Source organism: Onychostoma macrolepis, chromosome 18 (genome assembly GCF_012432095.1).
Source record: "Onychostoma macrolepis isolate SWU-2019 chromosome 18, ASM1243209v1, whole genome shotgun sequence".
In the NCBI taxonomy this organism is placed as follows: domain Eukaryota; kingdom Metazoa; phylum Chordata; class Actinopteri; order Cypriniformes; family Cyprinidae; genus Onychostoma; species Onychostoma macrolepis.
The window spans coordinates 25,620,368-25,635,827 of record NC_081172.1 but is presented as its reverse complement, the minus strand read 5'-3'; positions in this window follow the sequence as shown (position 1 = coordinate 25,635,827).

The window sequence follows — 15,460 nt, the reverse complement described above, 5'->3', positions numbered from 1 at the left end:
TTCTTTACTTTGGAACTGCAGTTCAGATAATGCAGAGCATTGCCTTTTCATAATTCTATCATCTGTCTACACTGCTTTCTTGTAGAGCTTTTTTTTATAAAGACACAGTAAACATATCTAATATTCAGGATGCTAACGTTCCATTCTGAACACAGCATTAGCTTGACATTAAATAATATCTTGATGATGTAACTGAGCAAATGCTGATGATGCCGTTATGATGAACCAACATGAACAGGAAAGTTATGCTATGCTCCATTTAATAATTCCAAGGTACTAAACTGCAAAGAAACATCAAATCTGTTGCTGATTTCTATATAAGTAGGGAAATTCAGACATTCCGAGCAGCATTACTGCTGAACAAACGTCTACCTTCACTTTCGCTCTGTCTCTCCTCCCTCTCTATTCCCTCTCATTTCCTGTCCTCTCAATCAATCTACTCTCTTCTCCTCCCATCAGCACATTGCAGCACATTTCTCAGTCCATTTCAGAAACGTCAAAACAATCAGATCACAGACAGGCAAGAGACTGAGCTCTCACTCACTGCTGTTTTACACAGCACTACTACTCATCCTCACAGCACTGCAAGACAAACACAAAGACTCCATGAATTCATATGAATAAATGCAGCTTTCTTTCAAGTCATTTAGTTTTTAATAACTGCAATTTGATAAAAAAATGACTTTGTGAACATTAAAAAGTATGTTCTGACTTACAGCATGATGTTTGACTTACAGCATTAGTTACATCCCTTACGACCCTGACAAAAAAACAAATTTTGATTTAACAGGGTCTTCAAGAAAAATATAATCTTTCTTTCTTTCTCTCTTTCTTTCCTCTGGTGTATATAGTGATAACTGTAGCTGTCAATCATGACACACAGTAAGCTCATTTCCTGTTGGCTCTGTGTGTGTGTGTGTGTGTGTGTGTGTGTGTGAGTAAAGCTCAAAGATAGTCATGCCTGCCAGGACAGTGCAATCTTCAGCTCTTTGTTTGTTTTCAGCTCCGAGTATGTTTGTGTTTCTTTTATCAGTGTATGAGTATTTCATTTTACTATGATTCCACACATTTGTTTTTCCACATGTGTGTGTGTTTATATGCATAAATATGTGAATCAGCATTGATACATATATGCATTCATTTGTATATGTGCAAAAGCATGTGTGTGGTTGTGTGTTTTTGAAGAGAGAATTCTGCAGCGTCAGTGTCTTAGCAGGTGGATAAATTTGTCATCTGATGATTCATTCAGAACAATAAGACATTCAGATCAGAACCATAAGCCTGAGTGAAGCACATGGCTGCATTAGACTGGTACAGAGAGAACCGAATCATTTTATCAACAGGATTATCGAACAGACCTGAGAAAGATGGATTTCTGCTTTATTTTTAGCAGATGCAATTCAAAACGACATAAAAATGAAATTGTGTAATTCAAAAAAAAAAAAAGACAAAGCAAAAATGACCAAAAAACCAATATCAAGCCCTCAAAAGACTGAAATTTAAAGTTTCCCCCATCTTTGAAATTGCCCTTCCATACTTTCCTGTAGCCCAAGCAATAGAGCAGGGCACTAACAACATTAAGGTTTCGGTTTGATTTCTAGGGATTCATGAACTATTTTTAAAGTATACCTTGAATGAAATTCAGGCCATTTTGGATACAAGTGTCTGTAAAATACTTAAGTATAAATATTCAACTTGTTGTGAAAGCTCACAGGAGAACCATTTATTTATTTATTTCAATTAAAATCAGACCTAAAAAACACAGCACATCTTGATGTGCCACATTTGAATGCACATGAATGCAAATGATAAATAAAAAACTCATGCAAAAGGGAAGATTTTCATTAACTCATCCCTTTTTTTAATAGCAGTAAGAGTTACATCACAGTAGTGAACCACTGCTGGGTCCAAAATCGCACAGGTAGTATCTGAGTAGGCACTATATTTAATGAAGAACTGTCAGTATACACTGAACAAAATTATAAACGCAACACTTTTGTTTTTCCCCATTTTTCATGAGCTGAAGACTTTTTCTATGTACACAAAAGGCCTATTTCTCTCAAATATTGTTCACAAATCTGTCTAAATCTGTGTTAGTGAGCACTTCTCCTTTGCCGAGATAATCCATCCACCTCACAGATGTGGCATATCAAGATGCTGATTAGACAGCATGATTATTGCACAGGTGTGCCTTAGGCTGGCCACAATAAAAGTACACACAGCACAATGCCACAGATGTTGTAAGTTTTGAGGGAGCGTGCAATTGGCATGCTGACCGCAGGATTGTCCACCAGAGCTGTTGCCCATGAATTGAATGTTCATTTCTCTACCATAAGCCATCTCCAAAGGCGTTTCAGAGAATTTGGCAGTACATCCAACCGGCCTCACAACCGCAGACCACGTGTAACCACACAAGCCCAGGACCTCCACATCCAGCATCTTCACCTCCAAGATCGTCTGAGACCAGCCACCCGGACAGCTGCTGCAACAATCGGTTTGCATAACCAAAGAATTTCTGCACAAACTGTCAGAAACCATCTCAGGGAAGCTCATCTGCATGCTCATCATCCTCATCGGGGTCTCGACCTGACTGCAGTTCGCCGTCGTAACCGACTTGAGTGGGCAAATGCTCACATTCGATGGCGTCTGGCACTTTAGAGAGGTGTTCTCTTCACGGATGAATAAAAAACTAATTCAAAAGGGAAGATTTTCATTAACCTTTTCTTAATGGCTGTAAGAGTTACACTGTACAGGGCAGATGACAGACAGCATGTATGGCGTTGTGTGGGTGAGCGGTTTGCTGATGTCAACGTTGTGGATCGAGTGGTCCATGGTGGCGGTGGGGTTATGGTATGGGCAGGCGGATGTTATGGACAACAAACACAGGTGCATTTTATTGATGGCATTTTGAATGCACAGAGATACCGTGACGAGATCCTGAGGCCCATTGTTGTGCCATTCATCCACGACCATCACCTCATGTTGCAGCATGATAATGCATGGCTCCATGTTGCAAGGATCTGTACACAATTCCTGGAAGCTGAAAACATCAGTTCTTGCATGGCCAGCATACTCACCGGACATGTCACCCATTGAGCATGTTTGGGATGCTCTGGATCGGCGTATACGACAGCGTGTTCCAGATCCAGTTCCAGGATGGATTATCTTGGCAAAGGAGAAGTTCTCACTAAGACAGATTTAGACAGATTTGTGAACAATATTTGAGAGAAATAGGCCTTTTGTGTACATAGAAAAAGTCTTAGATCTTTGAGTTCAGCTCATGAAAAATGGGGGCAAAAACAAAAGTGTTGCGTTTATAATTTTGTTCAGTGTATATGTTCTACAGGATGTGGTATGAATGTATGCCAAGTCATGTTGACTTTTTCATGTGACCGATGGTGTCACACTTTGAATCGTAAATAATCCTGTAGGTCAACTGGGTTCTTTTCACATATTGTTTTTGAAATACACTCCAAGAAATGTTTGCAGAAATATGGCATAAAGTAGCCTGTTAATTTTAAGCATAGCGTTAGTTCTGGCAGGTCACGTTAGTCAAGCTTGCATCAGCTGACACTCAGCTGATCCAGTCTTCCTATAGGAATATGACACCTATCTCAGCTTCCTATATAAGGTCCTTCAGTATTATCATCAGCTTTCGCATTGTTCAATATGACCCTCCTCCATCCCCAACTCCACGTCTCATCCAGTCATAATTTGGCCTTCTGATTCTCTTTTGAATCAGACTAATTTCTACAATGTGTACATTAAATTACTGAACATTAATGATATCTGCAATACATTTATGTTGGTTCTGTTCTGTTTCTCTAGGGGGGATTATTGCTGCTCTCCCTGCTCTCATCCATGCTAAGCTGCATTGATGCGCAGGGAGTTCTTGCCCAGAACAGAACCATACCGCCAATCCAAGCTGTATGCTAATTGTCAATCATCTTTGACAATAGTGGTCCTGACAGAAATTAAGGAATTTTCTGTATTGATTTTTCTCAGGTATTTTACTCGTATTTTGAATTATACATTTCAGTGTATTGTGTTTTATGGTTGAATGAAATGTCCAGGGGTTGAAGGGAATATTTTCCATTTCTCCACTTATTGTTATTATTATTATTATTTTCTTACAGTGTACTACAGTTATATGTTCTCCATTTGTTTGGATTTTATGTTTTATGTTTCAGGTTCCTGTGTCCTTTGATAGTTTGTAGTCCCTTTTTAGTCCTTTTGTTTCATTGGGTCCCTTAATTAGTTCACCAGGTGTTTCTGCTTTTCTTGTTATCTTCCCTGTTTGTTTGTGTGTGTATGTGTAAATGTGTATTTCTTGTATTTATGTATATATCCCTATGTTTATGTCAGTATTTGTCAGTCATATTATTTTTGAATAAACTAATGCTACATATGGATCTTCTTCCTTGCATCGACAACAACAATACTTTATAGGGACCAATTCTCACTATTAACTAGTTGCTTATTAGCTTGCCTATTATTGACATATTGGTTGTTTATTAGTACCTATAAAGCACATATTCTGCATGACCATATTATCCATCCCTAATCCTACCCAATACATAAATATCACAACTATTAATGAGCAGTATTTAGGAGTTTATTGAGACAAAAGTCGTAGTTAATAGTTTGCTAATAGTGAGAAATTGACCTTAAAATAAAGCGTGACAACAACTACATATTCAGACATATTACTCTTTTAGCATACTCCTTTTCTCATAATATACTGTATAGTAGGGAATTAGGCAGATTCAGACACAGCACATGATTTGTCACTTGATAACTTTTGTTCTATCAAATGACTTAAGAAGCCTAGAAATATAGTGCAAATATATAGTCATATGGACCATTTGTGCGCATGGAATTTAGACTATGTGCTAAAATTCACCACCTGTTTCCACATAAGTGAAAAAATCATATGAAATAACATGATGGTGAATAAATGACTTTTTGTTATATATATATACACACACATGAGAAGAGAAATTGCAGTGCAGTTCATTACATTTTTGTTGTAAAAGTACTGTGAATATATATGATCTTTTTGCCAGAGAATATAAAATGGCCAGCATTGACGCAGTAGCTGTTTAAATCACAGATTGTTTGATTAGTAATTCACATATAGATCAAACTGTGTTCTGATTATTGAAGCACATCCATTCCTTTGTTTAAAAGTGTGAACATGCCAACAAGACTTTCTCTTCTGCCCCCTAGCACACACAGGGACTACTGCAACTCTGTGTGTTTAACAGTAACAGTAAAAACAACATTCAAAGCCATATGTGAGTGACACATTTCCCCTTCCTGCTCCATTTCCTCTCATATGCATATGTGAGACGCGCAGACAGGCTGAGCCTGCTGGCCTGTCAGAGAGTGTTCCTCCTGGGAGCGCTTTTCACTGTCACACGTCGCTGGGGTTCTCCACCTGTGTGCCGGTACAGTGGACCCCCTCCGAGACTTTGTGCTTCCCGAATCCATGTGCAGACCTGCCGGCAGAAACACACACACCAGGATGAGGTCACGCCGAGGTCTGAGCGCACACATGCAGAAGAAAACCTGACATTTCTAGAAGAAAGGATAGATGGAGTAGTAATGGAAGTAAAAGCAGGACAGTGTGGTACGTAAGGATGAAGGATGCAGGAAAAGGCGAAAGCTAAGAAGGGGATATATTTTTCATTTACCATAGTGCTTTGTTGACAGCAGCCAGAGTCCGTTAGAGACTGGTTAGCACTTATGGGACTAATTGGGGTTAAAGCCCAGTCAAACTGAGCTCTGAGCTCTGTCCTCTGACAATATCACATACTCACAAAGAGAGTGCTTTTAAAGTGAACTTGAAGCATTCTGATTCAATTTTACTTCTGTGATATGACGTATTTCCAAGTGAAACATTCAATAAGACATAAATGTAGGGCAGGACAAGATTTTATCCATTGGGAGTTGACTGGATTGTGAAAAGAGAGTGTTTAATAAGGTACGATAATTCAGTAATTCGTGTTCATAATAATTCACATCATTCATGGCTAGTAAACATGTATTTGGTTAAGCAGAAATAATGAACAATGATTGCAGATTGTGATTTTAAAGATTACAATATAGGGATAATATTTGACAGCTTTGTATGTCAATCCAAGATACCTGAAAATGTAATTTATTTGACAAAGCTGAATTTTCAGTCTCATTCTGATTTCATGCTCAAGAAACATTTCTTATTATTATTATCAATGTTAATTAGCAATAATAATAATAATAATAATACTTTTATTCAGCAAGGATACATTAAATTGATCAAAAGTAAAAGTTTAGAAATGTATTATGTTACAAAAGATATTTAACATAAATTATGTTCTTTTGAACGTTCTATTTATGTATGACAGTTTCCAGCAAGGATGCATACAATTTATTTAATAGCAATATTAAATCTTTATTGAGCACCAAATCAGCATATTAGAATGATTTCTGAAAGATTATGTGACCCTGGAGTAATTCAGCTTCACAACCTCAAGATTATAAACAACAATAAATTACATTTTAAATATATTTTAAAAGAAAACAGTTATTTTAAATTGTTTAAAAAAATCTAGATTTCTAGAATTCTAGATTTCTAGATAGATAGATAGATAGATAGATAGATAGATAGTGCATTTTAATGCATATATTCTGTGTTGTACACTGTAACATAAGAAGGAGGGGTAGGTTTGTTATAGGCAGAGAAGAACTTCTCTGTCTGATGCAGAGACAGTCGTGTGTTGTGTGTGTCTCTGACTGACAGCAAGTGCCATGCAGCTATGGGCTGTCAGAATTCACATATTCAAACACAGCAAGGAATGCTGAGAGAAATGTTGTGTTTGTGTGTGTGTGTGTGTGTGTGTGTGTGTGTGAAAGCTTTTTGTGCACAGTATGTACTAGTGTAATTGTATTGGTTATAGCTGGCTGTAACTGGAGGGTTTACATTTTGTAGAATTGCCATCTGTTTTCTAGTTCTGAGGTTGTTCTGGATGTCTGATTTGTGTTATTGCTTTACTATTGACCACAATCTGAAAACCCATCAGCAGCGTGGTAGGCTTGTTGTTTTAAGGGATTTTCACACCACACTTAACCATGGGTTAAAATCTTTTTAACCACAGGTTAAAGGTGCTGTAAGTGATTGCAGCTGTTTTGCTAGCTTCTACCATTTTGACTCAAACACTCTCACGCCGCAAAAAACCTCCCTCCAAAGACAAAAAAATGCAGGTTGGCAGTGTATTTTTGTTTCAGACTGTCTTAGATAGGTGTAATTTCTCAAAATAAATAAATAAATAAAAAAATAAAAATCTTAAACCACAAATCCTTTTTGTATTGTTGCAGAAACTTTGTGTATTGATTTCATTTCTGATGTCTGAGGGAAATTTAAGAACAATGACTATCTAACAAAGACCATCTTTTTGTTGTTTTTGTAGAATTTTTCATTTCAGATGTCCAAAGCCTGAAACTGTAGGCTAGTTAGTACATGGTAGCAAATGATTCTATCTATGACAACTCGATTTCACACAACATTATGTTCTAAAATGCGCTAGTGCACAACTCATTATGCAATGCATACTCATAAATATGTAAATTAGAATGTTAACCCAAATCTACATCTTACAAATATGCAAAATCATCACGAAAACCAACTTGCCAGAATTGATTACTAACCCAGGGTGAAGCGCGAAAAGTGTAAAACATGGGACAAGACCCAGAATTATGTGGTAAAAATTAAGCTAAACTTGTGAAAAGTCCATTATTGTAAGCCTGAATCTCAAAAAATTAATTGTTTCAAAATTTTACAAGCCAATGTCCTAAATCCCAAACAATGTTTCTTCTACATGATAATGTGTTTTTTTTTTAACTAATTGCCATATGGTGTAGAAAACATAAGTGCACTTGATGGAACTCAAAGAGTCTCTTTCTGTAAGTCGATAGTTTGGGAAGCTCTCATTAAGTGAGGCTGGATTTAGAGAAAACCGAGTGTCAGATTACTAAACCATCAAATTTCTCTTTCTCTCTCTGTCAGTCAGAATTGAAGCAGCTTTACTCCAGAAACCTGAATCTGTGGGGCAGACAGGTGACACGAGCAGCAATTAGCCAAAATGAGAAACAGTAAGAGGCTTGTGTTAGTGCGTGTAACAGATATGAAGCTAGAATAGAATAGAATAGAATAGAATAGAATAGAATAGAATAGAATAGAATAGAATAGAATAGAATGAGTATTTGTTTATCACATGACCAATGTTGGTGAATTTATTTCAATAACTTGATATCACCAGTGAACATCAGCATGAACTTATTACAGGAAATTATCCAATTGGAAGATGATTTTGTGTAGTTTAAGATGATTTGAGGTAGTTAGAGATGATTGTATGTAGTTAGAGATGATTTTGAACAGTAGTTGCAATTACATGTAAATTTCGGGAATGATCTTTAACCAGTCAACCCAATCATCATCCATCTGTAAGACCAAGTCTTCATTGGAAGTGTCAAAGGGGTCCTTTACCTCAGAATGTTCACTAACACAGGCTAGTCAGCTCAAGGCTACACTTCAGCAACAATAACATTTTTATATATGTAAAATAGTGCTGCCAAACGATTAATCGTAAATAATCGCATCTAAAGTAAAATATTTTGTTTACATAATATGTGTGTACTGTGTATATTTATTATGTATATATAAATACAAACACAAGCATGTGTGTGTATATATATGTCACGGTGCACACAGCAGGGAGGAACAAGGAACACGCAGACGAGGATAAACTTCAAAATAATAGTCTTTAATGATGACATCAGGACAGGGCAAGACAAGGCAAGGTTCACACAGACAGGAACACCGGGGAATAACGAGTAGACCAGACGAAAACTAACTAAACAGGCAGGAACTAAATACACATGACAATTACTAATAATGACTAAAACACAGCTGGACAAGACTTAACTAATAATCACACTTAACAAGGACAGGAACAAGACCAAATATGGACACAAGAGGCGGGAACACATGACACACACGACAGAAGACTGACAATATATATATATATATATATATATATATATATATAAAAGAAAATATATGTTTATATATTAAATATATTTATATATAATATAAAATATATTGTATATATAAAAATAAATGTATATACGTGTAAATATTTTCAGAATATATTTACTGAATGTGTGTATTTATATATCCATAATAAATAAACACATTACACATACATATATTATGTAAACAAAAACTCTTATTTTGGATGCAGTTAATCGCAATTGTCGTTTGACAGCACTAATGTAAAATAAAATTATTCATAAGTGTTTCATATGTTTCCTACTTTATTCTCAAAAGAAATACATATGGTTAGAAAAAAAAAATACAGACTGTTTGGTCAGATTTTTTTGAAAGAAGTCTTTTATGTTCACCAAGGCTGCATTTATTTGATCAAAAATACAGCAAAAACAGTAATAATAAAAAATAAAAAAATTGTATTTTTGCGATGCAAAGCTGAATTTTTAACAGCCATTACTCCAGTCCTCAGTGTCAGATGATCCTTCACAAATCATTCAAGAAACATTTCTTGTTATTATCAATGTTGCAAATCCAATGACGATGTTCACATCTTTAACAGTGAGATCTTTGATGGCTAAACAGTCCTATCCTGGACCCACAAACTCTATTGCACCATCCTCTATTGCAATGTCGATGGCACACTTTCAGATGGAGCTTGGCCACAATCATACGATGGTTGGTCCAGCACTCTGCAACTCTCATGGCACAAGTGATGAGAATATCCCTGATGTCACTACAGCTCATAATGAAAAAATGAATCATAATGAAAATCAATCATGTGCCAATGTTTGGAGCAAGGGTGCATCCACAAGGTCTTATGTTTTGCCATCTGCCAGAAGACGCTATTGGTTATGGTAAGGTTATGCTCAGAGCAAAGAGTTCACCCTGCCAATGCCATGCCTACCTAGTACTCCACTCTGTATTCTGTTGTTATGTCCCATCCTAGCGTTAAAATCCCAAGCAAGAGGATCTTATCACTCTTAGGGATCCAACAAAGAGCTTCATCCAGTGTCTGATAAAAGCATTCTTGGCCTCATTCTCAGACTGCAAGGTTGGTGCATAGGCACTTAGAAATGTGGCTTAACACTTTCTTTGCCATGGAGGGTCATCAGCCTTTCACTAATGCCAACAGGTGTCTCTGTGAGACTTGGGAGAATGGTGTTCTTGATGGCAAATCCAACTCTATAGAGATGTTGTCCACCTGGAGGGAAACCTTTCCAGAAGAAGATGTAACCCATCCCTTCCCTCAGTAAGAGAGCCTTCATCCAGGAGCCCGGTCTCATTCAGGGCAGCAATATCAATGCTGTAGCGGCTCAACTCATCAGCGATCAGGGCTGTTCTCCGGTGAGGTCTGTCAGAGGTACCATGTGAGTCCAGGAGAATTCTTACATTCCATGTTGCCAGTTTTATATCGTATAGTTTCTTATTTTCCTTATTTCAACCTCAGTAGTGGAATAACCTGATAGGCGTGGTAACCTATCCATGTAAGTTATTTTCTAGGCCCTTCCCCAATTGAGGTGAGCAGTGCGGTCCCTAAATAGGACTGCTCAGTCATACAAGGGTCTGCCGAAACAACTGCCACTCAGACCCAGTTAATAGCGTCTGAATATCCTGTGCACCTGCTGTGTAATATTTTGACTAAGAGCTCCCAATCTATTCATACCTGCTCCCGTTGCCAGATGCCCCATCGCCATCAGACTTTAACCATATGTAAGGTCCAGATAATGTCACCATGGTCAGAGGTGGAGACCTGTGCAAGGAGAGTTTTAAAGTGCCAAAGGGGGTGCGTCATCCCCGCTAGCACTATCTTCACCATGATGAGGTAAATCCCGGTGGCAAGGGTGGTCCCAGGACAACCGGTGCCCATCTTGGCTGCAGGAGGCTGCTGGATCCTTCATCTGTTAAGGCCTGCCTATTGCGCACCTCCAGAGCATTGCTTTTCTGTCAGGGTTTACTCCCTTAGCCTTATCTCAATACACTTACCACAAGGCAGAGGGGCTATTTGCCCATAGCTGGGACAGTGGTTGAGAGGCGCCAGGGCATGTCCACACAATTGTGGGCCTGCACGTCTAATGGGCCCACTGCTGCTCCGAGATCCTCTGTAGTTTATCCTGGAACTGTACGATACCCAGTTTCCATGTGTGGCCCCGAGGAGGCACTACAGGAGTCTTGGTGGTGGAGAGGCTCTGTACTGGCAGGAGGAGGCTTACGCACTCTGCTCTTCTTTTCATTCTCTATCAAGGAGGCTAGCCGGCGGCAGCAGCTGTAAGCAAAGAGTAGCAAGCAGAGATCACAGCGCAGCATGCAGCATGCACTAACATGCACTAACTACCTATACCACTGCAATATTGCACTAGATGCTTCACACACACCCTGTGTGCCACACACTACCAGAGACACAACTGGAGACATATATTTTTTGTTATGTCATGACAAGCCGGATGCATTCCAATATAGACGCTGACCTTTACAGGTCATCCTACAGGTCTATAAAATAATTGACTTACGTTATTGTGGTGCAATCTTATACGATACATCTCTCTGTCTCAATGCAGTACACAGTATACTCTGCTTTCAAGAAATAATGTAGTTAACTAATTGAACTGATCTGCATTGGCCCGTCTGTGTGCTGAATGGACATAGTAAACCACATACATCAGGAAGTGTGGTGTCATAAATCAGCTCTGATGGTGGTGGGCCGCAGAGAAAGGCACTCAGCTAAATTACAGACCCCATTTATTGCTTTTCACCAGCTTAAACTCCTACTGACCAAACTGAATATGCACTTAAAGTAGCACACCATGCCCTTCCTCGCACACACCGGTGACTTCATACTCTAAAAGCACAAAGCCCTGACTGAGTGTTCGGCTTACAGGTTTTTAAGAGGTCCAGAATTCTCTCTCTCTCACCTCTCCAAGATAGACACTCCACCAGCTCTGAGTACTTAAACACAATGGTAAAATTTATCTTGGAAATCTTAAGACACAGGTTAGGTTTGGCATAGCATAACAGCACAGCATAGTGCTACTGTTTTACCAAATATTAGAATGATTTCTGAAAGATCATGTGACACTGAAGACTGGAGTAATGATGCTGGAAATTCATCTTTGCATCACAGGAATAAACTAAATGTTTGTTGTTGTTGTTTGTTTGTTTGTTTTGAATTAAAATAATATTTTACAATATCGCTGTTTTTTTTTGTTTGTTTGTTTGTTTGTGTTTTTTTAAAGTAGCCTTAGTAAGCATAAGAGACAATTGGAATTTAACTTTATAGAATTTTATAAATCATGCAACTCATTTTCATATGAATTAATAATTTCAAATCATGCTATGCTTCTGTCACATGACCATACTACATTGTGGGTTTGTATGTTACCAGTATTGGTGGTATCCTGTATAAACTAAATACTTACTGTATAATGTAAAAAAAAAAAAAAAAAACATAAATAAATAAATTGGTTTAGGATTTGTTTTGAAACAATGTTCAGAAATTGCTAGTAAATTTCACAAATAATTACAAAGAAACACATTGTAACTTGGGAATAAAGTAAAATATTTAACATTAAATTCTGAAGTAGAAAGACTAAAATAGTATTTTCTTGTAAACTGTAACATATAGATCCCCAGATATGGCATATGTGTGTATGTGGCATATGTAATAATAACAATTTGTTTCCACAACTTACTAAAACTCCCTAACTCCTGTCCGCAATTTCATAACACTATCGTCCTTTTTGCATAGTAAGACCTCTATTGCTGCTGTTATGAATAAAGTATGGCAGGACTGTAACAGTGAACAAGACTGTTCAAAGCGGTTTCAGTAGGTTGTTTACAAATCATTTGACGAACAGAAAGTATTAGTAGCACACACTGTACTTAAAATAAGTAACAAATTTGTAAATCGTGCTCAGGATTTACTTAAAATGAGGTAGTGAATAACTCAATCGTGCTGACGATGTACTTAAATCGAGGTAGCGAATTAGTAAATTGTGCTCACGATGTACATAAAACAAGATAACGAATTAGTAAATCCTGCTCACAATTTCCTTAAAACGAGGTAGAGAATTAGTAAATCGAGCTCATGATGTACTTAAAACGAGTAAACAAATTTTTAAATTCTGCTCACAATTTACTTAAAATGAGGTTGCAAATTAGTATATCATGCTCACAATGTACTTAAAACAAGATACCGAATTAGTAAATTCTGTTCACGATTTAAAATGTAGCAAATTAATAAATTGTGTTAACAATGTACTTAAAACGAGGTAAAGAATTAGTAAATCGTGCTCACGATGTAAGGTAGAGTGCGGTAAAATACCCCCTTAAGGATTATGTTTTTTGTTTTCAGTGAAACAAAAGTTAAATGTGTCCGAAGAAGTTATCACAGTTTTAGTGACAATGGCATAAATTATAAACCAGTATGATTTTTTTTTTTTTTTTAAAGTTATTAGATTTTTTACAAAAATTGCAAAACACCCCCATGGGTGGGGTAAAATGCCCCCCAGTCTGAAAAAGCAATTTGCTTTAAACATTTACAGAGAAATCTGAGTACAGGCAGTTTTAGCTTGAAATCTAAAAGAATATAATCATTTATGAATTACAAAATTATAATAGCCTATTTGAAACATTTTGTTAGCTGATGCTGTAACGTGTCTGCCCTGTCTGAAGTCCCTGTTGCCCTTATTTGATTTAGTTCCGGTCCCGATTAGTTAATTATCTGTCATTGTCCCCACCTGAGTTTGATTACGTTGTTTGCTCTTTTGTTCTCTCTCCTTTAAAAGTGCTCAGTTCTCCCTTCGTGTTTGTCCGTTATTGATGTTCAATAAATGGGAAAAGTGCGTTGAAGCCGTTTCATTCTCCCGTCTTTCATTTACATTCATTTATACTCCTTTTGTTTACGCTACAACCACACGCCCGCGACAGAATAACGGACCGAAGTACAGGATGGAGTTTGTGGATGCTGTCGCCGCACTAGCCCTCCTGGATCTCCCCTTTTATAAATTTACCTGGGAGTTTTGTGAGCTCGCCGCTGACTCCACCATCATCGAGATGTTCCTGCTCAGGGCCACTTTCCACCGTCCCGTGGACCTCCCAGACACCACGGGTTTGAGTTGGAGAGAGGCCATTCTTCGGTGTCTGGGAAGCGTCCGGGCCCGAGCCGGAACCAACTCGTCAGCCACGGTTCTCCCTCGTCAGCCATCATCCCCGACGACTCCTCACCAGCCGCCATCCGAGGCCCACGAATTCCTGCCGCCGTCTGCGGCCAACGCAAGTCCGCCGCCGCCCTTGGCTCCCCCTAGCCCGCCGTCAGCGGGGAAAAGCACACCGCCGTTCGCGGCCACCACAAGCCCGCCGATATGGAATACGGCAAGCCCGCCGAGAAGTATGGCAAGCCCGCTGGTCCCGTCCAGCCCTCCTGTGCCTCCGCTGGTCCCGTCCAGCCCTCCTGTGCCTCCGCTGGTCCCGTCCAGCCCTCCTGTGCCTCCGCTGGTCCCGTCCAGCCCTCCTGTGCCTCCGCTCGTCCCGTCCAGCTCTCCTGTGCCTCCGCTGGTCCCGTCCAGCTCTCATGTGCCTCCGCTCCTGTGCCTCCGCCTGCGCCACGAAGGCGCCTCCCTACCTCAACGCTTCCAGTGCGTATCCAAGAGTCCGCGCTTCCCGAGCGCATCCAAGAGTCCGCGCTTCAAGAGCGCCCCCCTGTGCCTCCCTGTGCCTGCGCAACGAAGGCGCCTCCCTAGTTCCGTGCTGCCAAAGCGCATCCAAGAGTCCGCACTTCCAGAGCGCCTCCCAGTGCCTGAGCCACGAAGGCACCTCCCTACCGCCACGCTGCCAGAGCGCATCCAAGAGTCCGCACTTCCAGAGCGCCTCCCAGTGCCTGCGCCACGAAGGCACCTCCCTACCTCCACACTTCCAGAGCGTATCCAAGAGTCCGCGCTTCCTGAACACATCCAAGAGTCCGCACTTCAAGAGCGCCCCCTTGTGCCTGTGCCTGCGCCACGAAGGCGCCTCCCTGTCTCAGCGCTGCCCGAGCGCCCCCAAGAGTCCGCGCTGCCTGAGCGCCCTCAAGAGTCTCCGCTGGTTCCGTCCAGCTCCGCGCTGCTAGAGCGTCCACAAGAGCCCGCGCTGCCAGAGCAACCCCAAAGTTCCGCGCAAAGACAAAAAAACCCTGAATTTACCTTTAAAATTTTGGGGGCTATAATTTTTATTCAACCAACTAGTTAGAATACATTTGATGGAAAAACAAAGGATTTGATGTTCAGAACAGAATAACTACAGTAATATCCCATTGCCCCCTGGGGGCGTTTTACCCCACTGACTACAGGTATGTTTGAGAAAAAAATGATGTCATTCTGAAAATATAATTATATTTTT